The sequence below is a fragment of the Ursus maritimus genome, unplaced genomic scaffold, assembly GCF_017311325.1.
Source record: "Ursus maritimus isolate PB19 unplaced genomic scaffold, ASM1731132v1 scaffold_4, whole genome shotgun sequence".
In the NCBI taxonomy this organism is placed as follows: Eukaryota; Metazoa; Chordata; class Mammalia; order Carnivora; family Ursidae; genus Ursus; species Ursus maritimus.
Window position 1 is genome coordinate 11,704,868 of NW_024426552.1, and position 9,324 is coordinate 11,714,191.

At 49.9% G+C, this 9,324-nt stretch overlaps 1 protein-coding gene across 1 annotated transcript in view; it reads right to left on the reverse strand.

The window, feature by feature from the left end:
* IFNAR2 (interferon alpha and beta receptor subunit 2) overlaps positions 1-8,802 on the reverse strand; it is a 30,979-nt gene extending 22,177 nt beyond the window's left edge. Inside the window, exon 1 of the mRNA XM_040621017.1 lies at positions 8,676-8,802. The gene's annotated coding sequence lies outside the window, so the exon portion shown is untranslated. The remainder of the gene's footprint in view (positions 1-8,675) is intronic.
* Positions 8,803-9,324: the final 522 nt, after the last annotated feature.

Here is a 9,324-nt window from a genome sequence, read left to right on the forward strand (position 1 = left end):
TGATAGTGCAGGGAGGTGGCAGGGGATGGGAGGGTAAATATCCCTCATTGTCTTTCCTCCCCTCTCCTACTTGGGGCTCATCACTGGCTGATCCCAATCAGAAGTCATAGGACCAGGGGCGGGTGCCTGCACCCATACAAGACAGGATCCCAGAGCAAAGCAAGGGGCGAAGGTGGGGAGGCTGGGTCTGGAGGGGTAGATGGAAGACACCTGACACAGAGGGGCTCCACATTTGTAATTTGAATAGAAACGGCTACTCTCCTGCCCTGGTGGCTGTATGACTTACACAACGGCCTCTGATGTGTGAGAATTTTTCCTTCTGTCACGGGCTCTTCACAGAGGCTGTCATCAAGCTCTTGGACTTTTTATTTTATTTTATTCTTTTTGAGATTTATTTATTTGAGAGAGAGAGAGAGAGAGCACACACATGAGCAGGGGGAGGGGCAGAGGGAGAGGGAGAAGCAGGCTCCCTGCTGAGTAGGGAGCCCAACACGGGGCTCTATCTCAGAACCCTGGGATCATGAACTGAGCCGCAGGCAGACGCCTAACCAACTGAGCTACCCAGGCATTCCGCTCTTGGACTTTTTAATCCCAAATTCATAAAGAAAAAACGATCTTCAGACTAATACAAATTTATATTTCTCTTATTCTGAGTTAGTATCCATTTGCATACATGTCAGAGTTATTTGTATTTCCTTTCTCGTTAACTGTTTGTATCTTTGCTCATTTTTCTACGGAGTCGTAGCTTTTTTTCTTATTGGTTTATTTGCAGGAACTTTCTAACTATGAGTGAGACTAGCCCTTTGTCTATGATACAAATCACATCTTTTTCCCCTCTGTTGTCAACTTGCCCTTTGATTTGCTCATGCTGGCTTAAAAAAAAATCTTTTTTTTTCACGCATTAGTTTCTGAGCTGTATGTTTCCCAATTTAAAGCTATTTTCTTTCTTGGCATCTGCATTTGGAGTCACAGTCCGAAAGGGTCCCTCACTCCAAGGTGAGAAATTCTTCGTGCATTTTATGGAGCCCCCCCCAATGGGGGGTCTCGTTCCTTCTCTGCCTCAAGGATTTTGTTTCCACCCAAGCAACTGGGCTCTGTCGATTCTGGGTGTTCTGTCCCCCCAACATGGAAGCAGCATCAAGCCCCAAGTCAAAACTGAAAAAGGACCACAAAGCCGGCAGACTTGAGTTCGAACTCGAAACGAATTAAGAAAGTCCTCCTGACTGTCAGGGTAACAGGTCCCAGCCAAGGTACTCTCCTGGAGGAATCCAAGAGATTCCAGGTTAAAACTGCCATCCCTGCTGAAGACTCTGCCACCCATGCGATATCCAGGCACCTCTGCCTATAGCTTGTCCCACTATAGGGTGCCCATTCAGAACGTCTGCAGAGATCATAGGGACGTGTGACGTCATCTCCCACCATGACTCCCAGCAGAGGGCCTGCAGGGTTGTGGACATCCCCTAAGATGCTGGGCGCATCTGGAGTGTAGAAAGCCACATTGGGGGGGACGGACACTCCCTTGTGCTTGACCATCTGCCCTGCAGCCCTTCCCCCCATTGTCTTTTCCCGATGGTGGTACTCTTCACCTCTATAGAACACTTGTTTTCTTCTGCAGCAAGACACACACACACATACACAATTGTGAGTCCCTCAGCCTCTGTGGTCCAGGGGATGTTTCCTTCCCTTCTTTGTTCCTGATGACCCATACCCCACTTCCAACCCCATGTCTAGTAACTAGATTCCTGGTTGTTTGGAAAATCTAATTTCCTGTCTCAGCATCCTGCCTGGAATTGTTAATGAGGCGCCTGGAAACTCTCCCTGACTACGAATCAGCCTCCCTAAAGCATGGCTATTGTGACTCTCATCTCTGCAGCCAGCCAGGGCCGGCTTTGCTCTTCCCCCGCCTCCCCTCCCGGGTCCTGCAGCCAAAAGGGATTCACACTTGCTTTACTGCTGTCCCGTGGCTGTCCTGAAATTCTTAGTATTTTTATCTTTGAACTTGTGTTTTGTTAGTGACATCTGATGGGACGGCGGGACACACGGTGAGCTGGTAGCCTCAGCTCACACTTGGTCTTGCCCCCCTTCCCCTGCGGGATGGGGTCCCAGGCCCTGCCTGGCCTCTCTCTCTACCCTGGGGACTGCTGATGTACTCTTGTGTCAGTGGCAGCTGGGTCACATCCCCAGAGAGTCCTGTGTTGCCCTGATGCCCTCCAGGTGTGTTAGAAGACAGGTTGGGGGCCCCGACAGAGTGGCAGCTGCCCCTCCCCCAGGCTGGCAGTAACTTGCCTCACCCAGGGAGGCAGCTAGCTGGACTGCTGGAGTGACCATCTAGGCCACCTCGATCCAGGTGCCCAGCATGTCCAACGGCAGAGGCTTAAAGACCTTTGGACGTTACTAGTATGTGGTGGGTTGAGAACGCAGGTCCTTGGGAAGGAGGGATTCAGGGCTGGACTTCCCCAGAGCCCCCCCCAGACTGGGGTGCAGGGTGGCTAGCAGGAGGGGGAATCCCAGCATCCTTCAGGCCCCAGAGCACGTGTGCCCAGAGTTGCAAGGGGTGGAGTGGCATCGGGCACCTGCTGGGAGCTGCACTGGCCCCGACGTTAACCCTGGGCATGAGGGAATGCTTCTGGGGCCATGTGCCTGGGGGGACCTCTCTTCTCCTTCCTGAGTCTGGCCTGCATTTGCTTCTCTTGGCTAGTTCAAGCTACCCAACTGTGTAATTCAGTGATTCCCCATATGAACGAGATGCTCTTAGATCTGGCTTTGCACTATAGAAAGGGGAAAAGTCCTGGGGCGCCTGGGTGGCACAGTGGTTAAGCGTCTGCCTTCGGCTCAGGGTGTGATCCTAGCGTTATGGGATCGAGCCCCACATCAGGCTCTTCCGCTATGAGCTTGCTTCTTCCTCTCCCACTCCCCCTGCTTGTGTTCCCTCTCTCGCTGGCTGTCTCTATCTCTGTCGAATGAATAAATAAATAAAATCTTAAAAAAAAAAAAAAGAAAGAAAGAAAGGGGAAAAGTCCTGCTAATAATGTGAATTTTTTTTTTTACTCACGACGGTGTTAAACAGTAAATATGAAAGTGACAAGCTGAGAGACAGAGACAATGCAAGAAAAGAAAAAGCTTTATAGTTTAGGGCCTTCAGTGGTACTTCTTGCTCTGTAAACACGTGGGTCCTGCATTTCTATTTTGCTCCGGCCCCCCGTGGTCTGTAGCTGTCACTTAACAAGGCATCGAGCGCCTTGGGTTGAATTCAAGGCTGTCCTCAGCCTTCTCAATTTTCCCAGGAGTCACTGCCCCGCACAGGCCCCCAGCTCAGGCAGCTCTCACCCAGCTCCGACTCTCCGCTCCATTCCTCCAACCCTCACCTCTGAACCCTCAACACCGTTGATTTTCAGGGCCCAGCTCAAGTGGACCCTATGGGGTAAAGTGATTCTTCCCTGAATTCCAACTCCTCCTAGACAGACAGACAGACAGACAGACAGCGCTCAGTCTCCTGGTGGAGAACATAAGGGTCTTTCCTTCCATCTGGCCTGATGCCTGGCACAGCATTGGCCGTCCATGAGTAATGAATGGACTGCATTCAGAAATACTACACAAACGCAATTACGTAATCTTTTCCCCCCCCCGGAAATGAGGAAAAGAATACAAAAAAGTAGAAAGAAGAAAGTAACAAGTATCCCTATTTCTACCGCCCAGCATCAACCATTGTTAACATCTTGGCATGTTTGTTTCTGATTGATGCTTCAAATGTTTTTCTTGTTTCTGCAGCACGTCTTTTGGGTGCTCATTAAAAAAATTAAGAATGTGTAAAAGTGCAAATTCCAGCATCCAGATATTTCCATCACTAACATTAGGTGAGCATAATCCCAGAGATCTTTCCTGGAAAGATCTTGGAACCAAAAACAAACCCGAAGGAAAGACTGAAGGGATTATTGCAATCTGAATTATTTTTCTCTTTAGGAGAAGAAGAACTTCCTAAGATAGCCCACTAATGTTAAAAAAAAAAAAAAAAGGTTACAGAAGACATTAGGAAGTTGGGGGATTATATGTTCACAGCACCTTTTACTATTAAACCATATTTATTGATCCATGCTCTCAAAGAGGAGAAATTTACTACTCTCCTCTTCCTCCCATCCTCCCTACCTCCTTATTTCTTTGTTTTGCTTTATTGTTTTTCGTGTCTAGATCGATACAACAATCACATTTTATTCCACCTACAACTTCCAAAGCTGTCTGGTATTAATTCTGCATTTAGAAAACTAACTCACCAGCACTCCTTTTGAGCATGCGTTCTCTATGCTTCGGTTCTTTATTTTATCTCATAATTTGTTAATTTGCTGGGTTTTTTTTTTTAAGATTTTATTTATTCATTCGACAGAGATAGAGACAGCCAGCGAGAGAGGGAACACAAGCAGGGGGAGTGGGAGAAGAAGAAGCAGGCTCATAGCAGAGGAGCCTGATGTGGGGCTCGATCCCAGAACGCCGGGATCACGCCCTGAGCCGAAGGCAGACGCTTAACCGCTGTGCCACCCAGGCACCCCTTGCTGGGTTTTTCTAATCCAGCAGTTTTTCCCCAAAGAAGCCTCATTGGGTCTTGAATTCCCTTGGCTCTTTCATACTTGAGAAGGCCTGCCAATTGACTTTTACCTTGAATGACAACTTAGCTGGATAAAACACCCTCCTGGAGACAGTGTCCTCCATTTAGAATACTTCTCAGCACCCCAGTACTCTGGCATTTAGCTCTCGAGAGAGTCTGAGGCCAGCTCGATTTTGTTTGCCCCTCTTTTGTGAACTTTTTCTTCTTGGATTCCTAATTAATTCTTTTCTTCTAAAAAAAATTTAAATTGCTTTAGGTATCTTGGTGCTGAGCATTCCCATAGGAAAATTTCCCCGAAGGTGGCAATTTCCCGGAAAATATTCTTTTGGCCTACAGACCATTTTTTCCTTCATTTCAAGAAAATGTCTTTTCTCTTACTTTTACGTGCATTTTCTGTCCCATTTGTTGATTTCTCTACATCAGGGATCCCAATTACCCTAACGCTTTGTCATGCTTTCTTTATCTTGCACATCAGATTCTCCTCAATTCACTTGATCTTTCTTCTATTCATTTGTGTTCACAGGCTTGAATCAAGCCTTTCCTCTATTAAAAATGCTTTTACTTTCAGCAGTATCTATTCTTACTTCTTACTTCAGTGATTATGTTTCCATGGTGCTCAATTTACCCCCTTAAGTCTGCGATCTCCCGTTCCACCCCGATTTAAAATATTCTCGTCTTTCAGTTTATTCTATTGAATTCATGTTTTTATCAAGTTGTAGGATATAAGGCTATTGGAAGAAATTTGCTCCTAACCCAGGAGTAATATTATTTATTTTATTTTTTAAAATTTTAATTCTTTTCTTTATTTTATTTTTTAATAAGACTCCTTGCAAGCTACGTCGTTTTTGCCCTTCCTTACCACCCCCCCCCCACCACTTCCGGTCACCTTGCTGGTACTTGGATGCCTCTGTCACCTGTTACTGTGATACAGTGCAGTGAAATCTTAACCTCCTTGCCTCCTTAACTTCCATACCTGATTCCAGTTTGTTCTGTAAAGACTGGGCAGTTTCTCAAGCCCGAAGGACTGGCTCTGGGGTGGGGGGAGCTCAGTCAAGGGAGAGACAGATGTCAGGATACCTGGGCCCTGCTTTCTCCTGGAAGATTTTGTTCTCTGCCTCTGGTGGAGCGGTGAGGGAGGGTCAACCACTGGGCCTCTGGCTGGTTCTCCGGATTCTGGCACTGGCTTTCCCGCTCCCACTTGCCCCACTGACTTTCCCCATCTCACGGCCTCTGACCACTGTCCCTCTGTCAGAGAAGGAGAGGGTCAAGTATGCCAAGGCCTTGTTTTCTTCCTTCCTGTTTATTAGGAAGCCTTTTAAAGATTGTTGTTAACTCACCAGTATAGTTTCTGGTGGTTGGGTACACTCAACCTTTAAATATATTTAAATATTTTATTTATTTATTTGAGAGAGAGGGAGGGAGGGGCCGAGGAAGATGAAGAGGGAGAGAATCCCAAGCAGACTCTGTGCTGAGCTCGGAGCCCCACGCAGGGCTCGATCCCACAACCCTGAGATCAGGACCTGAGCTGAAACCAAGAGTTAGACGCTCGACCCTCAGAGCCACCCAAGTGCCCCACATTTTAGCCATATGAAAAAAAAAAAAAACCCTCAGAATTAAAACAACAAGAACAAGAACAATGCTTAAGATTCTCTCCCCCATGTACCCGGGGTTATGGGGAAACTAAGTGTCCTCATTTTCCTGCCCGCTCCAGAGAAAATGTTCAGTGGCTCTCAATTACTCCTTATCTCTCTCTTTTTCCTCTTCTCTCGACTTCTCAGGACTCTTAACTTCAGCCCACCAGCTCTCTCAACTAACTCGTTTTCCTCTATTCTTCTCAGATTGCATACCAACCAGTTTCACTCTCAGAAGGAAGGAAACGTCCTCAGGGAAAATACTGTCAGGCCCTGTTTCTGCTCAGATTACATTTCACAGATTATAAAATGCAATTTCTTTCTTACATCCAAACATCTCTGAAATCAGAATGTGTGTTTTTCTTACTTGGTTACGAAAATAAAAGTGCACCTTATACTTAGTGGCATTTTAGTTTTGGTGACATATGATGACTGATAAAGAAAATAAATGCCATCGATTCTTCAATAGTTTGAAGGTTTATAAATAAAACAGGAAAATGAGTTAATCTGGCTCTGTGTGCAAGTGGGAGGGATGAAATATATATTTTAATCAAAGTTTCACTTCTAAGGCTGTCTCTGGGGTTGTGGTTCTAATTTTTTTTTTTTTTTAAGATTTTATTTATTTGTCAGAGAGAGGGAGAGAGAGAGCACAAGCAGGGAGAGCGGCAGGCAGAGGGAGAGGGAGAAGCAGGCTCCCCTCTGAGCAGGGAGCCGGATGCGGGACTGGATCCCGGGACACCTGGATCATGACCTGAGCCAAAGACAGACACTTAACCTACGGAGCCACCCAAGCGTCCCTCTAATTTGTTATTAGACAAATTACCATTTGTCAAATCGCAGCAACTAAAATTCAGGGAGATTATCTTTAACTTTTAAATAAATACTTGAGGAAGTTTAGAGGAAATCTGGGTAAGAATAAAAGAGCCACTCAGATTTTTGATGTTTTTAAAATGGCAAGCCAGCTTGTGAACTGCAGAACTTAAAAGTCCAAGCCCTTTCCTGGAACAAATAGATCAAACCTTATCAACGAAGTCCATCCTGCTAGGAGAGTTTAGAAGGTGTTTTCTTTAGTGCAGAATTCCGGCTGGCCTCGGCTTCCACCCCTTTGTTCCCCAAAAGGGCACAGCAAGTGAGAGGAGGGGAAGGTGCTTAGAAACCTTGCCAAGGTGTGGGACAGGGGACGGCCTGAGTATCTTGGTCCCCAGGCTCACTTAGTAGGACGCCTGGGGAGCGGGGACCGACTCCAGGGTCCCTGAGCCGGCCTCTGCACCTCCCTGCTCCATCTGGCTCAGATCTGACCCTTCTGGCCTGTTACTCCAGCTTCTAGATCTCTTCCCAAACAAAAGCAAGGGAATCAAACAAATATTAAAAGAAAAAAATGAGGGGCGCCTGGGTGCCTCAGCGGCTGCCTCCCGCTCAGGTCATGATCCCCAGATTCCTGGGATCGAGTCCTGAACCCAGCTCCCTGCTCCCTGCTCCCTGGAGAGCCTGCTTCTCCCCCTCCCTTGTCTGCTGCTCCCCCTGCCTGTGCTCTCGCTCTTCTCTCTGTCAAATGGATAAATAAAATCTTAAAAATAAATGAATGAATGAACGAATAAATAAATAAATAAATAAATAAATAAATAAATAAAAAGAAAAAAAATGAGCAGGGATTCCTAGAGTTGCTCAATAAAGCTGCCATTAATCACCTAAGTCTGTTGACGGATGGAACTGGTAACTGCTTTGAACTGGCTGTTTCTCCCGGTGGAAACTCCAGTATCCACGGGCACCCGGTTGTCCCCATGCCCCAGCCCGGGAGCAGGGCCGCTCTCTGTCTCTCCGCCCTCTCCTCCCCCCAGCTTCCAAGCGAGGGGTCTGGAAGGACGCCGGACACCCCAGGCCCCGTCGTCCCTCGGTGACCCTCTCCGCAAGGCCACAAAGGCTGGTGAATTCCGGGAGTTCTCTTGGAGGGCGCGCCGCGCACCCCGACCCCGAGGCCCCAGCGCGTAACCCAGTTTTGCAAGGCCGAGTGGATCTTGAGGCATATGACCCTCACATTTCCCAACGGCTCCTATCTCGCAGCCGCCAGTGCCAGGGTGTGCCGGGCATCCTTCGTGGGAACAGGGGGCGCAGGACGGGGTGCAAAGACAGAAGGCTCCCGGGGGCGGCGAGGAGGGGAACACGGGGCGGAGGGGGGGGCGGAGGGGGGGGCGGGAGCGGGGAGGTACAGCAGCGGACGCCGGGGCCAATCCGCCCGGCGGCGGCGGGGGAGCGGGTGTGTGGGGGGCGGAGGGAGTGTGGGGGGCAGGGGGACCCCCGCGGGCCGGGAGCTGAGCGGGCGGAGGCGGAGTCCGCGGGAGGCCCGGAGTCTGCAGGGCATTCCGGGAAGCAGCTGCGGGGAGGCGGCGTTTGCCGAGAGATCAGGCGCACCAGCGGTCCCCATCCCCCGACCCCGCCCGCCCCTTTACCTCGGCCGGGTCGGCTCGCCGCTCCCCGCAGGGGTGCCAGCCTCTGGGCCTCCGCCTGCGCCCCCGCCCCTCCGGCTCCGGCGCCCCCCGTCCGGATGTGCGCTGCGGGCGGCCCTGGCTGCTGTGGCGGCGGGCGCGGGCGGGCGGGCGGAGCCGGCCGAGGGACGGGGGGCGGACCGCGGGCTCCGCTGGGGAGGACACCGGGGTCGATTCGCGGGACTTCCTCCCTGCCCGGTGGCTCGAGTCTGCGACGCGGGTGCGCGCTCCAAGCGCCCGCCTCCGGCTGCCCGTGGAAACCGGGGGGGCGGGGGCGGAGCACCGACTAGTTCCTCTCCTGACGTTTAGCTAGTCGGCTCTTACCACTCCCCCCCCGCACCCTCCCCTCGGGAGCTCTCTAGGGGATGGGACCTGGGGTTTGAGCTTTTTGTTTCTGCGGGATCCTCAGGGGCTAGAGCAGCGTGTGGCGTTTGGAAGAACGCCCAGTACCTTTCATGCACTCAGCAAAAGTGCACTGAATGAATGAGCGAATGGGTTCTCTCCTGGCTCCCCCACTTACGAGTTCTACAAAGAGCTCTGATCTTAATTCTCCAATCAATAAAACAGGGATAAAAGTAGCCACCATTGAATTGTACAGGCTTGGTCTAGTTCC